This window comes from Giraffa tippelskirchi, chromosome 2, assembly GCF_054371585.1.
Source record: "Giraffa tippelskirchi isolate mGirTip1 chromosome 2, T2T-mGirTip1v1.2.pri, whole genome shotgun sequence".
In the NCBI taxonomy this organism is placed as follows: Eukaryota; Metazoa; Chordata; class Mammalia; order Artiodactyla; family Giraffidae; genus Giraffa; species Giraffa tippelskirchi.
The window spans coordinates 24,281,674-24,299,595 of NC_137276.1; the positions used below are offsets into that span (position 1 = coordinate 24,281,674).

At 38.2% G+C, this 17,922-nt stretch overlaps 1 protein-coding gene across 3 annotated transcripts in view; it reads right to left on the reverse strand.

The window, feature by feature from the left end:
• LOC145539478 (uncharacterized) overlaps positions 1-17,922 on the reverse strand; it is a 702,259-nt gene that overhangs the window by 89,509 nt on the left and 594,828 nt on the right. For all 3 annotated transcript variants that reach the window (XR_014077848.1, XR_014077852.1, XR_014077853.1), the window contains one exon: positions 4,907-5,042. The gene's annotated coding sequence lies outside the window, so the exon portion shown is untranslated. The remainder of the gene's footprint in view (positions 1-4,906; positions 5,043-17,922) is intronic.

Below are 17,922 nucleotides of genomic sequence, written 5' to 3' on the forward strand. Positions count from 1 at the left end.
TAACAGCTCTTTCCTTATCTTTATTCCCATAAGTAATTTTTTAAATGTTTATATAATGGTGTTTATCCTAATGGTTTTGTGTGATACATACTATTTTGCACATTGCTTTTCTTCTCTTAATAGTAAATGATGAATATAGATGGAATTCTCTTGCTATTTTTAATGACTGACTAGTGTTTCTTTTTGTAATAAATGCATGAATTTTACAAGACCCTTATTGATGTATTTTTTTCTTTTTCACATTTTAATGTCTCTAGATTTAATCTATATTCAGCTCCTAGTTCAGGCCAGCATTATTTTAAGAGCAGATTACCTCAAGTGTGTATGGACTAGAATTTTTCCTGCTGACCTCTGAAATCTAGCCTGCTTATAGCTAGTGAGGGCATGGTATAGCACTCCAGGCTAATCAAGGACTCCTTAGTCATCACTAACTGAAGTGCACACCCATAGTGAAAGATTCAGTGCCTTCTAAACTCACACAGCTTAATACAATAACAAACGAGCAAACAAATGATCCAATTAACAAATGAGCAGAGGATCTGAATATGTGTTATTCCAAAGAAGATATATAAATGACCAACAAGTGCAATTAATCTGACAAAGGAGTCAAAACTATGAGGAAAGACAGTCTCTTTAATAAATGATGCTGAGAAAACTGGACACCTACATGTATAAAAATTAAATTAGAACACTCTTTAACACCATACACAAAAATAAATTCAAAATGGATTAAAGATTTAAGTATATGACCAGATACTATCAAACTTTTAGAGGAAAACAGACAGAATACTCTTTGACATAAATCATAATAGTATCTTTCCTGACTTATCTCCCAGAATAATGAATATAAAAACAAACAAACAAAAAAAACGGGATCTAGTTAAACTCAGAAGCTTTAGGAGAGCAAAGTAAATAATAAACAAAATGAAAGGACAACACATAGAATGAGCGAAAGCGTTTGCAAATGATGCAACTGACAGAGGATTAGTCTAAAAAAATATACAAGGAGCTCATGCAGCTCAATATCAAAAAAACCAAACAACCCAATCAAAAATGGGTGGAAGACCTAAAGAGACATTTCTCCAAGGAAGCCATACAAAGAGTTACCTGAGAAGATGCTCAACATCACTCATTATAAGAGAAATGGAAATCAAAACAACAATGAGGTATTACCTCACACCAATAAGAATGGCAATCTTCAAAAATTTTGCAAAAAATAAATGCTAGAGAGGGTATGGAGAAAAGGGAATCCTCCTAAGTTGTTGGTGGGAATGTAAATTGGTACAACTACTATGGAGAACAGTATGGAGTTTCCTTAAAAAAAAAAACCAAAAACTAAAAGTAGAACTACCATACAATCCAGCAATCACACTCATGGGCATATATCTGGAGAAAAACATAGTTTGAAAGGATACATGCAATCCAGTGTTCACTGCAGCACTATTTACAACAGCCAAGACATGGAACTAACCTAAACGTCCATTGACAGATGAATAAAAAAGATGTACATATATACAACGGAGTATTACTCAACCACTAAAAAGAATGAAACAATGTTATTTGCAACAACATGGATGGACCTGAGACTATCACAGTAAGTGAAGTAAGTCAGACAGAGACAAATTTCATGATATCAGTTATACACAGAATGTAAAAAATAATACAAATCAACTTATTTACAAACAGAAACAGACTCACAGACTTAGAATACAAACTTACGGTTACCAAAGCAGGGAGTGTGCAGGCTGGGGGATGGTGATAAGTTGGGAGTTTGGGGTTGAAATGTACACACTGCTATATTTAAGATAAAGTGCTTTTCCATGAAAAAAAAAAAAAAGGTGCTCAACACCACTGGTTATTAGGGAAATGCAAATGAAAACACGAGGTATCACCCAACACTTCTTAGAATCAAAAAAATGGGCCGAAGACCTAAACAAACATTCCTCAAAATGATCTGAAATAATAAGTGTTGGCAAGGATGTGGAGAAAAGGGAATATGGCTGCACTGTTGGTGTGAATGTAAACTGGTACATCCATTATGGAAAACGCTATGGAGGTTCCTAAAAAATTTAAACAACAGTGGTACCATATGGTCCAGTAGTTCACTTCTGGGTATTTATATAAAGGGAATAAAATCACTATCCCAAGAGACTATCTTCACCGCCATGTTTATTGCAGTATTATTCACTATAGATAAGACATAGAACCAAACTAAGTGTCCTGTGATAGATGAACGGTTAAAGAAAACGTGAATGTACATAAATATTACTCAGCCAAGATGAAAAAAAAAGCAATAAATACTAACATTTGCAAGTACATGGGTAGGCCTTGAGGACATTATGCTAGGTGAAATTAGCCAGAAAGAAAAAGACAAGCACCGTAAGATCTCATGTGTGGGCTCTAAACAAATCAGCAAACTTTTAGAGAACCGACTTGTAGTTTCCAGAAGCAGGGGCAGGAAATGGGCAAAATGTGCAAAAGTACTCAAAAGTTACAAACTTCTAGTTTAAAATAAATAAGTCCTTAAAAAAAGATTCAGTGCCTTCTGAAAACGATCAGTTTGGGGTCTCATCATTCACCATCATAAGAACTTTCTACGTTTTTGTTCAAAGTAAATTCTATCCCCACCTTTAAAAACATTTTAATTTTTCTTCCCAAATTATTTTCTTTATCTTGAATACTCCCTTCAGTCTCTGAAATGTTTGCTCTTGTTGCTGTTGAGTCTCTCAGTCGTGTCCAGCTCTTTGTGACCCCATGAACTGCAGAACACCAGGCTTCCCTGTCCTTCACCATCTCCTGGTTACTGTCTTTCAAACTCAAGTTCTAATTATAGACCCTCTGGAAGTCCTTCTTTCTCTACCTCACATTTTGTACCAACATAGCAAGAACTTTATCTTTCTGGGCTATCTAGGAAACCATACGGTATCATGTAGCCTCTGTCTACTGCCTAGGGACACTAAATTTAGCACAGGAGGGCAGCAGTGTCACATATAACTACAACACAACACTCAGAATGTCACACGTGCTTCAGGAATCTCCCGTCAATGTTTTGTGCCACTGCCTCCCTATGTTGTGCTTGTGCATGTAAGTATTAAACATTATGGTGATAGTAATTAAATTTTATTGAATATGTATTACACATACTTGACATCACATCCAATAGGTTAAGTGACCATCTTATTTAACCCTCCCAACAATCCCACATGTTAGAAGATATCACTATTCTTACTCTACAAATGAGATCACAGCCTGAGAAGATCCAGCTATAATGTATAAGCTACTACTTAGTAAAGCCAGAATTTGAACTCAGGTTGTCAGAATTTCTAAATTTTATTGTAATTCTTTCCTTAAAATCTGTAAGTTGAATCTCTAAAGTAGTTTTTGGCAGAATTAAATTGGTAGTTTTTAAACTAAGGTTTCTGACACAAAATATATGGAAATTCCTTTGAAGTCAAGCAAATGGAAAATATTATCCTTTACACAGACTGATTATTAACCAACAACAACATGCCTTTGCTTAATAGCTAATTAAAAGAATTATATCTTTAAAAGATCAGGTAAATTGCCCACTAATTTGATTAAAATGTATTTTCTTCTAGGCCTCATGGATCTAGACAGCTTGTCATTTTTTTCCTGTTGCCCCATTCATTCTAGGTCTAAAAGAGCATCGCTCTTCATTGAAGGATATTGACCGCAAATGAGTAATTCATCTTTGTTCAAAGCAAATTATGTTTCATGTCCTTCTGGAAAATTTAATCATTAGGGAAAATTCTGCCTGTATTTACTCTGAGGAAACCTTACATTTGTCAAAATGAATGACCAATTTCAATGAAATATTTACTCCAATAGGGATTATAGTAGCTTCCTCATTTATCTCTCTGCCAGCAGTTTCATCATCAGCATTAGCTGTCTGTGGTTGCTGTAACAAATTACCACAAACTAAGGCTTAAAAAACACAAACATGTCCTTACAGTTCTTTAGGTTAAAGTCTACCCTGGATCTCACTGAGCTTAATTTAAGGTTTCAAAAGGCTGCTTCCTTTCTGAGGCCTCTAGGAAAGACATTCTATCCTTACCATTTCAACAGTCTAGAGGGCATGTACATTCCTTGGCTCACGGCTCTCTGGTTCCTTCTTTAACTCCAGCAACAATAAGCTGAATTATTTTCACATCGTGTCACTTTTATATCCTCTTTTCCAACCTGGATAGTCCAGAAAAATTCCCCCAATACAAAGTCCTTAACGTAAGAATAGCTGCAAAGTTTCTTTTGCCATGTAAGCTAACATGCTCACTGGTTCAGGGGACTAGGATGTGGACATCTTTGCCCATTATTCTGTCTACCATACTACCCTCTGGGCTTCCCTGGTGGCTCAGATAGTAAAGAATCCACCTGCAACACAGGAGACCCATGTTCCACCCGTGCGTGCTATTGCTTCAGTCATGTCGGACTCTTTGAGACCCTGTGGACTGTAGCCCACCAGGCTCCTCTGCCCAAGGGATTCTCCAGGCAAGAAAACTGGAGTAGGTTGCCATGCTCTTCTCAACGGAATCTTTCCAACCCAGGGATAGAAACTACACCTCTTACTCACATTTCCTGCACTGGCAGTTGGGTTCTTTACTAGTACCGCATGGGAAGCCCACGTTTATCAGAGTAAACTTTCTCAAATGCATATATGAATATTCATATACATGTGCAAACTTCTTTAATAGCTCACCTTTTTATGTATGACAAACAAGGTACTTCAAAATTTAGCTTTTGCTTACTTGGTCATTCTCCTACTTTAACACTGTTAGTAAACTTCTTTTGCTTCCACTTTTAGTCTCTTCTACCTTTACCAAGCATTCCCTCCTCTTTTGAGCACCACAGAAATCGCTATGCTTTCTTAAGTTCTTAGCCCAAGGCTTACCTTTTGTGTAAGTCTTTCTCTGACTCTTGCCAGGGATTATCTAGCAGCACCAAAGTGATGTTTTTCCTGCTGTACAGGTGTTAAAGAATGCTGATGGCTGAGTTGCAGCTGGCTTGGGCAGAATATATTCAAAGACCTATAGGGAAGACATAATTTAATTCAGTGTCTAATACTTATGTTTCCAGGTAATTTCTTTACAACATTGCTTTAATTTGAGGAATCCTAGTTATTCCTCTGTGCCTCATTGCTATGGTACCCACTTACAGCCTCCTCTTCCCCTTCTTTTAGGGTGTTTGAAATTTTAGGCCAAATGAGTCTTTCTTATCCTTTCCCAGCAGATCTTTCTGTCCCATGGGTAAGTAAGTTGCTTCCACCTGTGTAAACTACATTTCCAGTGGCCTCAATACTGCTTAACGGGGTTGCAGCTCCAGCTATTTCATAACAGAGTGCCAAGCTCATTAGGGAAGGAGAATTGTTCCTTCTGTGGTTTTGATGGTCAAAATTTATAGAGTCTACTTTGCAGGTCACAGATCCATCATCTCATGTACACAACATCCTCTCTCCCAGAGTTTTATTATCCTCCAGGGCATTTTGCTGATAACTTCAGTCTTACAAAGTATACTTGTCACATCAAGCCTGGAGGCTCAAGTGTAAGTTCCAAACCATACAAAATGTGAGATTTGTCAGGAGACCCCTTTTTCTGTTCTTACTGTATGATCACCATCGATAAATTTTCATGTGGAAAAGAAAGCAATTAATGGTATAGTTTTCAATGCTATGAAAGAAAAAAAAATCAAACAATGGACATACTTATGGATATCAATAAATACCAGACAAACCAGAGACCAAAAGGAATATCCTTTCAGAAAACTTCTATCAGCACAGCTTTATTTATCTTGAACAGTTAGTAACACAAAAATATATTTGTTTTGCTGTGCTCAAACATATTGAAGATGTATCATTCTATAAATTAGCCAGAAGTTCTTGAATATGTCAGATATCATGAAAACACATTAATAGGTAAGTCAGTTCAGTTGCTCAGTCATGTCTGACTCTTCGTGACCCCGCAGACTGCAGCATGCCAGGGTTCCCTGTCCATCACCAGCTCCCGGAGCTTACTCAAACTCATGGCCATCCAGCCTGTGATGTCATCCAACCATCTCATAGTCTGGCGTCCCCTTCTCTTCACACCTTCAACTTTTCCCAGTATCAGGGTCTTTTCCAATGAGTCAGTTCTTCACATCAGGTGGCCAAAGTATTGGAGTTTCAGTTTCAGCATCAGTCCTTCCAGTGAATATTCAGAACTGATTTTCTTAAGAATTGACTGGTTGGATCTCCTTGCAGTCCAAGGGATTCTCAAGAGTCTTCTCCAACACCACAGTTCAAAAACATCAATTGTTCAGGATTCAGCTTTCTTTATAGTCCAAATCACACATCATACATGACTATTGAATAAACCATAGCTTTGATGAGATGGACCTTTGTTGGCAAAGTGAGGTCTCTGCTTTTTAATATGCTGTCTAGGTTGGTCATAGCTTTTCTTCCAAGGAGCAAGCATCTTTTAATTTCATAGCTGCAGTCACCATCTGCAGGGATTTTGGAGCTCAAGAAAATAAAGTTTCTCATTGTTTCCATTGTTTCCCCATCTATTTGCCATGAAATGATGGGACTGGATGTCATTATCTTAGTCATCTGAATGTCGACTATTAAGCCAACTTTTTCACTATTGTCTTTCACTTTCATCGAGAGGCTCTTTAGTTCTTCTTCACTTTCTGCCATAAGGGTGGTATCATATGCAGATCTGAGGTATCAGTGAACTAAAGTGGATGGGATTGGGTGAATTTAACTCAGATGACTATTATATCTACTACTGTGGCCAAGAATCCCTTGGAAGAAATGGAGTATCCCTCATAGTCAACAAAAGAGTCCAAAATGCAGTACTTGGATACAATCTCAAAAAACAACAGAATGAACTCTGTTCATTTCCAAGGCAAACCATTCAATATCACAGTAATCCAAGTGTATGTCCCAATGAGTAATGCTGAAAAAGCTAAAGTTGAATGGTTCTATGAAGACCTACAAGACCTTGTATAACTAACACCCAAAAAAGATGTCCTTTACGTTATAGGGGACTGAAATGTAAAAGTAGTTAGTCAAGAGATACCTGGAGTAACAGGCAAATTTGGCCTTGGAGTACAGAATGGAGCAAGGCACAGATGGATAGAGTTTTGCCAAGAGAACTCACTGGTCATAGCAAACACATTCTTCCAACAACACAAGAGAAGACTCTATACATGGACATCACCAGATGGTCAATACCGAAATCAGATTGATTACATTCTTTGCAGCCAAGGAGAAGCTCTGTACAGTCAGCAAAAACAAGACTGGGAGCTGACTGTGGCTCAGATCATGAATTCCTTATTGCCAAATTCAGATTTAAATTGAATAAAGTAGGGAAAACCACAAGACGATTTAGGTATGACCTAACTCAAATCCCTTATGATTATATAGTGGAAGTGACAAACAGATTGAAGGGATTAGATCTGATAGACAGAGTGCCTGAAGAACTACAAACAGAAGTTCCTGACATTGCACAGGAGGCCGTGATCAAGACCATCACCAAGGAAAAGAAATGCAAAAAGGCAAAATGGTTGTCTGAGGAGGCCTTACAAATAGCTGAGAACAGAAGCTAAAGGAGAAAATGCAAGATATACCCATTTGAATGCAGAATTCCAAAGAATAGTAAGGAGAGATAAGAAAGCTTTCCTCAGTGATCAGTGTGAAGAAATAGAGGAAAACAATAGAAAGGAAAGACTAGAGATCTCTTCAAGAAAACTAGAGATACCAAAGGAATATTTCATGCAAAGATGGGCACAAAAAAGGACAGAAATGGTATGAACCTAACAGAAGTTAAAGATATTAAGAAGGGGTGGCAACAATACACAGAAGAACTGTACAAAAACATCTTCAAGATCCCCATAACCACGATAGTGTATCACTCACCTAGAGCCAGACATCCTGGAATGTGAAGTCAAGTTGGCCTTAGGCAGCATCGCTTTGAACAAAGCTAGTGGAGGTGATAGAATTCCAGTTGAGCTATTTCAAATCCTAAAAGATGCTGCTGTGAAAGTGCTGCACTCAATATGGCAGCAAGTTTGGAAAACTCAGCAGTGGCCACAAGACTGGAAAAGGTCAGTTTTCATTCCAAACAATCCCATAGAAAGGCAATGTCAAAGAATGTTCAAACTACCACAGGATTGCACTCATCTCACATACTAGCAAAGTAATGCTCCAAATTCTCCAAGCCAGGCTTCAACAGTATGTGAACCGTGAACTTCCATACATTCAGGCTGGGAGTTAGAAAAGGCAGAGGAACCAGAGGTCAAATTGCCAACATCCGCTGGATCATAGAAAAAGCAGGAGAGTTCCAGAAAAACATCTACTTCTACTCTATTGACTACACCAAAGCCTTTGACAGTGTGGACCACAACAAACTATGGAAATTCTTCAAGAAATGGGAATACCAGGCCACCTTACCTGCCTCTGAGAAATCTGTATGCAGGTCAAGAAGCAACAGTTAGAACTGGACGTGGAACAACAGACTGGTTCCAAATTGGAAAAGGAGTATGTCAATGCTGTATTTTGTCACCCAGCTTATATAACTTATATTCTGAGTACATTCTGTGAAATGCTGGGCTGGATGAAACACAAGCTGGAATCAAAATTGCCAGGAGAAATATCAATAACCTCAGATATGCAGATGACAACACCATTACGGCAGAAAGCAAAGAAGAACTAAAGAGCCTCTTGATGAAAGTGAAAGAGGAGAGTGCAAAAGTTGGCTTAAAACTCAACATTCAGAAAACAAAGATCATGGCATCTGGTCTCATCACTTCATGGCAAATAGATGGGGAAACAATGGAAACAGTGAGATAGTTTATTTTTTTGGATTCCAAAATCACTGCAGATAGTGACTGTGGCCACGAAATTAAAAGACGCTTGCTCCTTGGAAGAAAAACTATGACCAACTTAGACAGCATATTCAAAAGCAGAGACATTACTTTGTCAACAAAGGTCTGTCTAGTCAAAGCTATGGTTTTTCCAGTAGTCATGTATGGATGTGAGAGTTAGTATATAAAGAAAGCTGAGCACCAAAGTATTGATGCTTTTAAACTGTGGTTTTGGAGAAGACTCTTGAGATTCCTTGGACTTCAAGGAGATCCAACCAGTCAATCCTAAAAAATTCAGTCCTGAATATTCATTGGAAGGAATGATGCTGAAGCTCCAATTCTTGGGCCACCTGATGCAAAGAACTGACTCATTGGAAAAGACCCTGATGCTGGGAAAGATTCAATATGTGAGGAGAAGGGGACGCCAGAATTTGAGGATGGCATCACTGACTCAATGGACATGAGTTTGGGTAAGCTCCGGGAGTTGGTGATGGACAGGGAAGCCTGGCGTGCTGCAGTCCATGGGCTCGCAAAGAGTCAGACACGACTGAGCGACTGAACTGAACTGAGCCAATTCCTAAAATGTTGATGTTCACCCTTGCCATCTCTTGTTTGACCACTTCCAATTTATCTTGATTCACGGACCTAACATTCCAGGTTCCTATGCAATATTATTCTTTATACCATCGGACTTTGCTTCCATCACCAGTCACATCCACAAGTGAGTGTTGTATTTGCTTTGGCTCTGTCATTAATGTTCACATTAATGAACACACATGCAAATTTTTAAAATGAGATTCACATTATGGATTTCTAAGTTGATGCTCTAGGTCAACATTTTCATTGAACCAGCACCTGGATCATAGGGTTTTTCTGAAAGACCAGCAGAGGAATGAAGCTAATAATTTACCCTAAAGGAAAAAAGTGCTTATCTGTTAGGAATATTATTTCTGAGGGATCAGTAAGCATATAAACCTGTTTTATCATATTTATATTGTTAATTATGGATATATCAATCACAGCCAAAGCACTGATGTTGCTTTTCTTCTAATCAGAGAAAGTGAATATTTTTCCTAAGCACATTTTAGGAAACAAAGTGTTTTTCTTTAGATTCAATCAAGCAGTAAAAACTTCATGCCTTTCCAGTACACTCATGTGTTGGTTTGTTGCATTGTGTTTTCTGGTTCTATTAAACCAGAGTGAAATCCAAGGGCAGTGAGAATGCTGAACTCTAAAAAGCACATCATTTGTCAGGGATGCTGTTGTTGTTTAGTTGCTAAGTTTTGTCTGACTCTTTGTGACCCATGGACTGTGTCTGGGTTCAAACCCTTTCCCACTTTTCTGCCATGTGTCAGACACAACTGAGCGACTGAACTGAACTGATTCCTAAAATGTTGATGTTTACTTTTGCCATCTCCTGTTTGACCACTTCCAATTTATCTTGATTCATGGACCTAACATTCCAGGTTCCTATGCAATATTATTCTTTACACTATCGGACTTTGCTTCCATCACCAGTCACATCCACAACTGGGTGTTGTTTTTGCTTTGGCTCTATCAAAGCAAAAGAGCATGAGACTTCAGAAGCAAAGTCATGAGACTTCAGGCAATTTACCAAACCTTTCAGGCTTCTGTTTTCTCATCCTTAAAAGAAGTTGCATGGATTAAATGATTTCTCTATTCCATCCAGAACTAAATGCTTAAGACCATCATCTTTACATTCCTAACAGTCCTAGTTTTAACCAACAGAAATCTTCATACCTATCCATTGTAAAATCATTTAAAAATCCATTATCTGTGAAATGTCACTTTTTTTTAGAAGGACCGAAGCCTCTGCCCTGAATGAACATGGTCATCACACATCTACCTTTAAAACAAGTGGGTGATATAACTCTGGAGATTTCTCTACCATCCTTCTGACTTTTCTTTCCTGTGTATCCAGTAGTTCTATGAATGTTGTTCTATCTATTTGCAAAAAATACAGCCTTCCAATGTTTTAATAAGCTGAGAGTTTGCTTTGATACAGCAAGATCACCCATACATTCAAGGTAAATTGTCTTTTAAACATGGATAAGTGCACTATCCTTGTCAAAATCAGAAATTTCTAGACATCTTTAAAACTATAAGTAGGCATATTAAACTCAACATGCCAGGTTGTTAAGTTGAAAACAAGGTTTATACTTTTCAGTTTAAAAATATTGTCACCAATAGCTCTATTTCTCTCCTCACTCAGAGTTCTATGCATTGTTTTCCTCTATAAAAGTATAAATTAATTACAGAGAGGGAAGGTCCAATTACTTTTATTCACCTCAGACTGAGTGCAAGTTTTAGTGCTTTTCAGGAGGGCAGGCACCTGGCATCCAGACGGAACATGATTTAATTTCTTTCTTCTGGTGTGTGTGTAGTAACCACGGGTCCAGTAATTACTATGGTGATATTAGAGAATGTTAGATTTATGGAAATTAGGATATATAAGCCCAGTAATGTTTGTTTTTATTCCAAAGTAAAGGTAATTGGTTTTAATTATTATAGAAAATGGTCTCTTTACTTTAGGTAATTATAGGTGGGCCCTTCCAGATAAAGGATTCATTACAGCATCTCAGGAGCTCTGTTAAAGCTATGGTTGAGGGAGCAATTTCATTATATGTTCCTTGTTATTAGGGCACGTGTTTTTCCTTCTTATTTTTTCATAATACTTCAATCTGAAACATCATGTTTTGCTTTGTTTTAAAATTTGGAGCTGAAATTTGGTAATTCTCCTTTCAAATCTCCTTCAGGAAGAGCAGTGGAAAGGGTAGGTTAAGTTTCTATGATTCACTCTTGTCAAATCTTATCTCTTAAAATGTTAAGATTCTAGCTTTTTCACAGAAAATAAGACTCTATAACTGCATTGGTTTACATTGGTTTGTTGGTCCATTGAAAGAAAGCAACTTACTATAAAACCACCTCATGTCACTTCATGTTATAATTAGAATACTTGCATGTTACTTTAAAAACATTGAGAAAAGTCAAAAATCTTATACAAAATTAATATTCTGATTATAGGATTTAGTTGCTTTCCTTTTGAATTGCTGTCACATATTAATGTGACACATGAGATAATTGGGGATGCATAAATACTTTTTTTCAATATTTATTTTTGTGTATCTTTTTAAAAAGTTAAATCAGCTCATCAAACCCGTATTTCTCTAGATTGTATTTGAGGTGAGGCTCAAGTATTATTTTAGATTATTTTTAAATGAACTGGTTTAGAGAGAAGTATTTGCACATATAGTACATGACACACATCTATAGAACAAAATTAATAAAGATAGTTTAATAGCACTATTTAAGAAAACTTAATGATCACTTTGGTAGATCCCATTATTTTGTAATGAGAAATTGATGCTTCAGGACATGTAACAAAAGCTCAAGGTTATGGAGCAAGGGGTGGATTAAGGAGTGAATCAGGAAGTAGCCAGGTTATCCTCAAGACACCAAGAGTCACATATTCACAAGAGCAAACAAGACACTAAAACATCTTTGCAACTGCTTGCTCTATGAGAAACTATTGGATTTGATCATCTCCAAAAGTCCCCCTGCACAACAAGAAATTATCCCTACCTACATGGCAAAGAATTCCCATTCTTTGACTTATCCATCTTCTACAGTAGTAGTTTATTCAACAACTTTGGTTATAACCTTTGTATTAATAGGCTTGTTTCCCATTTGTTAATATTTTCCTTTTCCTCTTGCAGAATATGTCCTTTTAATGATGAATTTAAGTTGCTTCTATGCAATCTTAAGGGTGTCTTAAGTAGTGCTAACGGTAAAGAACCCGCCAGCCAATGCAGGAGATGTAAGAGATGTGGGTTCCCTCTCTGGACCAGCAAGATCCCCTATATGAGGGCTTGGAAACCCACTCCTGGAGTGTTTTTGCCTGGAGAATCCCATAGACAGAGGAGCTGGGCAGGCTATAGTCCATAAGGTTGCACAGAGTTGGACACGACTGAAGCGACTTAGCACCCACACACAATCTTAAAACAAGCAATGCTTTTGTGGAATTCAATGTATTTGTACTGCAAGGATATCCTTTAAATCTCTCATCAAGGAATGTTGGATTTTCCTCCCTAGCCCCACAGTAATCAATCTAGAGACCCAGTGTGCCCCCAACGGTGTGTTACAGCTCACAGATCAAGAAATGAACACTGTTTCATGTGTCCTGTGATGACCACAGGAAGGCCCTTCTTCATGGCTCTTCCTTCTCTCTCACCCTAGTGAAACTCAGAAGGACAGCTGTAGAGAGGAAAGTAGCAAGTGGTTGTTTGTAACCCTGGGGACAACAGTGGCTCCTGTTGTGGGTGAGCAACTAGGGATTCTATTCCTAGCCTTCAACCATTTTCTTGGTCTCTGAGGAGTCCTGAAAGTCCTTTATTGAGACGAAAACAAGGTGGGGGGAGTCTCTTTTTTCAAACCTATAACAAGGAAAAGTTCTATTATAGGGAAAGACTCATTCCCCAGTAAATGGACCTCTGTTCAAGGTCAGGGAGGGCAGTGGAAGCCTGTTTCTGTTTCCAGCTCTGAGTGTAAGTCTGGAAACACTTTAATCACACAGTAACACAGCATGTTTTGGGGGAGACTGAATTCCCCAGACTCTTGTAAAGTTGCAAAACTAGTCAAGCAAGTTGTTGCAACTCAGCCTCTGGCATGTAGAGAAAGTCCCTCTGGAAAAAAAGGTTATTGCTTTTAATTAGACCTTACAAATTGGGAAAGCCAGAAAATCTGGACTAGCAGGTAGGTTTACTATGGGTGATTGTGGACTACATCTACGCTCTAACTTCGAAAATTAAAAAAAAAAAAAAATAAGAAAAAAAGAAAACCAAGAAAATCTCATACATCTAAATACATGTTGGAATCCTGGCTTGACTGGCATAGATTTTTTATTTTTTATTTTTAGCTACCCATGACTCTATGACTAGCAGAGCCTTTCCCTACCATAGAACTTTTCCTTGTTGTGGGTTTGAGAAAAGAGACTCTCCCTACCCCCAACCCTTGCTTTTGTCCCTGTAAAGGATTTTCAGGACTCCTCTGAGACCAAGAAGATGGTTGAAAGCCAGGAATAGAATCCCTAGTTGCTCACCCACAACAGGAGCCTCTATTATCCCCAAGGTTACAAACATGTGTTCAAACAGCCACTTGCTACTTTCCTCTCTAGAGCTGTCCTTCTGACTCTCACTGGCGCAGGAGAGAAGGAAGGGCTGTGAAGAAGGGACTTCCTGTGATCATTGCACGATACATGAAACAGTGTTCATTTCTTGATCTCTGAGCTCTAACACACTGATGGGGCACACTGGGTCTCTGGATTGATCTCCTCTGGGAGTCAGAGTAAGACCAAAATGAACTCCATCAGGAAGAAGGAAAACAACTGTCAGTGTCAGGGGAGGCTCATTCCAGACTGTTGGACTGAATTCACAAGGGTTTGCTCTGTCCCACTTCAGAGCTTTTGAACCAGGCAGTTGTCTAAAAGATATTGCTGCCAAACTTTTTGAAGTACTTATTTATACTTGGACTAACTGTTGCCTTTTTGCCCACATGGTTTAATTGAGAATGGCATGAGGATCTTAATCATTTCTTAAGAGAAAATTTTTGAGCAATTACTAGATGAAAATGTGGAGAGTAAGTGGGCTCTCTAGGAAACACATTAAAGCTGAGATACGAGCAAGAGGTGAACATCCCACATTGTTTGAGTCACCTCTTCTTTCTTTCTGTTGTCCCCACTTTCATCTCAAAGAGACATTTTTGGTCTCTGTGTTTCTATGTTTCCATGTGTTGCTAAATACAGTTCAAAGGCTGAATACCATGTCTCACGTGCCTGAGTGTACAATGCAGATGAGAAGCTGTGACTCTGTCCAAACTGGTTTGGATCATCTCTAAATGCTATGAAACTGAACCTCGGATCCTAAAGGAGAGGGAGAATTGACATCCCCCCTTCTGGAAAGGAAAGTATTTCTAGCAAAACAATGCTCTCCCCTAGGCTTCCTGGCAGCAGACTGGCCTCCCCATTTAAGAGAGATGAGTGATTAGCGTAAGTAACTCTGTAGACACCCAGACAATTACCCTGTCAGGGAACTGATATGTCCATGTGCCTGCCTGCCAGTCTTTCTCAGTCATCTACTTTATGACAAATTGTCTAATTTCCCAGTAGGTTTGTTTGTGAGTTGCACTCACTGTGATGGAGGGTGAATGCTGTGGGGGAGTCATAGAAAACAAAACGGAGAAAGAACTTAGCAGGTCAGGCTTGAGCCCAGCTGGACTCTACTTCTGATGGGTTTATCTATGAGTGAGCCAGTCTAAGGCAGTACCTTCCCTCCTTCACCATTTAATCCTCATAAATTGTGAATTACATAATAGATTCATTGATTCCTAACACAAATTAATATTAAAATGATACTCTTTATAAAATACTGCATTAGGGCCTTTTGGGAATATAAGGATTTATTTGTTATAGTAAGGTACATAGACAATTCTAATGAAAAACAGAACTGATGGGGGCTAGAATGGCATCATAGGTTTAGTGCCCATAGAAAACCTCCTGGAAAAGAAGACGTTGAACAGGATCTTAAGAGATGAACAAACATTTTGGATATAGAGGGGGTGACGCACCACAGTTCAGGCAGTGCTAATATGAACACAGACCTAAAGATAGAAAAGCACATGCTTTGTTGCTGCTCTAACAGAGAAAAATAAAACTACTCATTTTAAAAGACCTCCAAGAAAACAAAGATCAAGCTCCCCACTGTGTTAGATATAGAAGTTTCCCCCAATCAGAATTCCAATCTGCAGAAGGTCCCAGTGAAAGAATTCACACTGATGAAACTGAATATTATTTTGACGTGATCTTTGTTTTTTTGTTGTTTGTTTGTTTTTTAACTCAAAACGGAAGCGCTCTTCTTGGCTAGCCAATCAATAATTACCCCTTCTGGTGTGACTTGATTTGGGAAGCTAAAGAGCAGACTTGTTCTCTTTCAGAGATTGACTAGGGATCGAGAGTTAGCAAAATCATTGCTCTAGTCTTAGTACTGACCATTGTATAAAAACTCCACGGTACTATCGCATGACAATCAAAGAATGTTAGAACAGGAAGAAGCTCTTTTTTTTTTTTTTAACTTTCATGTATTCAGTTTTCATTATAACCTTTGGCTAGAATTAGCTAGAATTCAGATTTTCCTTTTATCTTCACATAATCATGAGAAAGTGACGTAGCTTCTCTGAACCCCAATCTTATCATCTGTAAAATGGACATAATAGCAGATCATTGAAAAGCTTAGAATCAGAAAAGCTTTGTAAAGCATTTTGCATAAAGTAGGCACATAATTCATAGTAGGCTTGTCTCTCTTCTCTCCATGATTGCATATATACAGAGTCAGAGACATGATGGAGAAGGTTGAGAAACTCACATCAGCGAATGAAAATAATTAGTAGCAAAAATAGAATGCGAATCAGGTATTCTTATCTTCAGATAGCATTCTTTCCTTTCTAACATGATGCTTCTTGGACCAAGTTTTCAGCAAAATATCCATTTTCAGCATATCAGAACCTAAATGGAATTCATTCAACATCTGCCTATATGGCTGTTGGGAAAAAGGCACCCTTATCTATGACATTCAAGGGAAGGACAAGTTCTTTCAAAGCTTTTTGTATGTAAATAAGAGTAAAACCAGAGTGGCCTAATTTTCCTTATCCTACATCCTACCTCTATTCAGTGCTCCTCAGTTAATAACGTGAATACAATCAGAACACATCTGTATATGTGCACCTAGTTTATTCTGAATCAGATACCTTAACCCTCATTTGCAAATTCAGACTAGAAAAGCACAGCAGATGTCTGACATCAGATTCTTTTCACAGATGTTGCATCTGCAGTTCCAATCTCAGGCAGAGAGGAAGGCAACAAAGATCCACATGGTACAAGGATAACCAGGGTTAACAGCAACTCAGAGCATCAGTCACTTTTATTGCCCCCAAGGCAGCGTTTCCATTATTTATGCTTCTGGGTGATCTGCTATATTTATGATACAGCAAGTTGTCATGGCTTTAAAGATATGATGGATTCCTAAATTAATCCTGTATTCCTTGCTTTGGGCTTGAAGCATGGGCAGCCATAAAGAGTACAAAGGTATCTGTAATCCAAAGTTAAAAGCCCATGGGTCAAGATGGGGGACTGACCACTATGTCCAGAACGGGTTTGTGTCAATAATGTTAAAACCCTACCTATGATTACAGACTGAGTGCTGAAATTCATTCTATCAATATTTATAAGTGCACTAATATTTCCACATTCTGTGGGCAATAAAAACATGAATAAGACACAGATTTAACTCCCAACAGATTTTGAGTCCACTTAACAATGAATATTTCAGACCCTAGGATCTGTCTTAGAAGAAGTAAAAGTAAAGTGCTGGAGGTTTGGAAACATGAGATGTCACTTGTTGCTGAGATTAGGGGTGAGGATAAAGATGGCTCTGGCATTTGGGAAGATATGAAGAAAGGAAAGGTGTTGAGGAGAGAAGATGTTTAAAAAGTGGCATGAGCAAAGAGATAGAAATTGGATACAAGAAGGGTTTCCCAGGTGGCGCTAGTGGTAAAGAACCTGCCTGCAATGCAGGAGACCTTAGATACATGGGTTCTATCCCTGGATCAGGAAGATCCCCTGGAGAAGAAAAGCCACTCCAATATTTTTGCCTGCAGAATTCCATGGACTAGGAGCCTTAAAGATTATGGTCCATAGGATCACAAAGAGCCAGACATGACTGAAGCGACTTAACATGCAGCATGAATTGAATGGTGCACAGGAAACTTTTAGATTGAGAAGTAGATAGGAGTCAGATCCTGCAAGGTCAAGAGAGAAATTTTGACTTAATTCTAGAAGCAATGACAAGCATAGATGATGTTTTTACAGAGAAAAACTCCCTGTACCATAGGAAAACAAATAAGCCCATAGAGTTTAGCATGAATTGGAATATGCAAAAACATAAATCAGGTTTAGTCTTATTGCAAGAGCACAGGTAGTAAGAAAAGACACCGTAT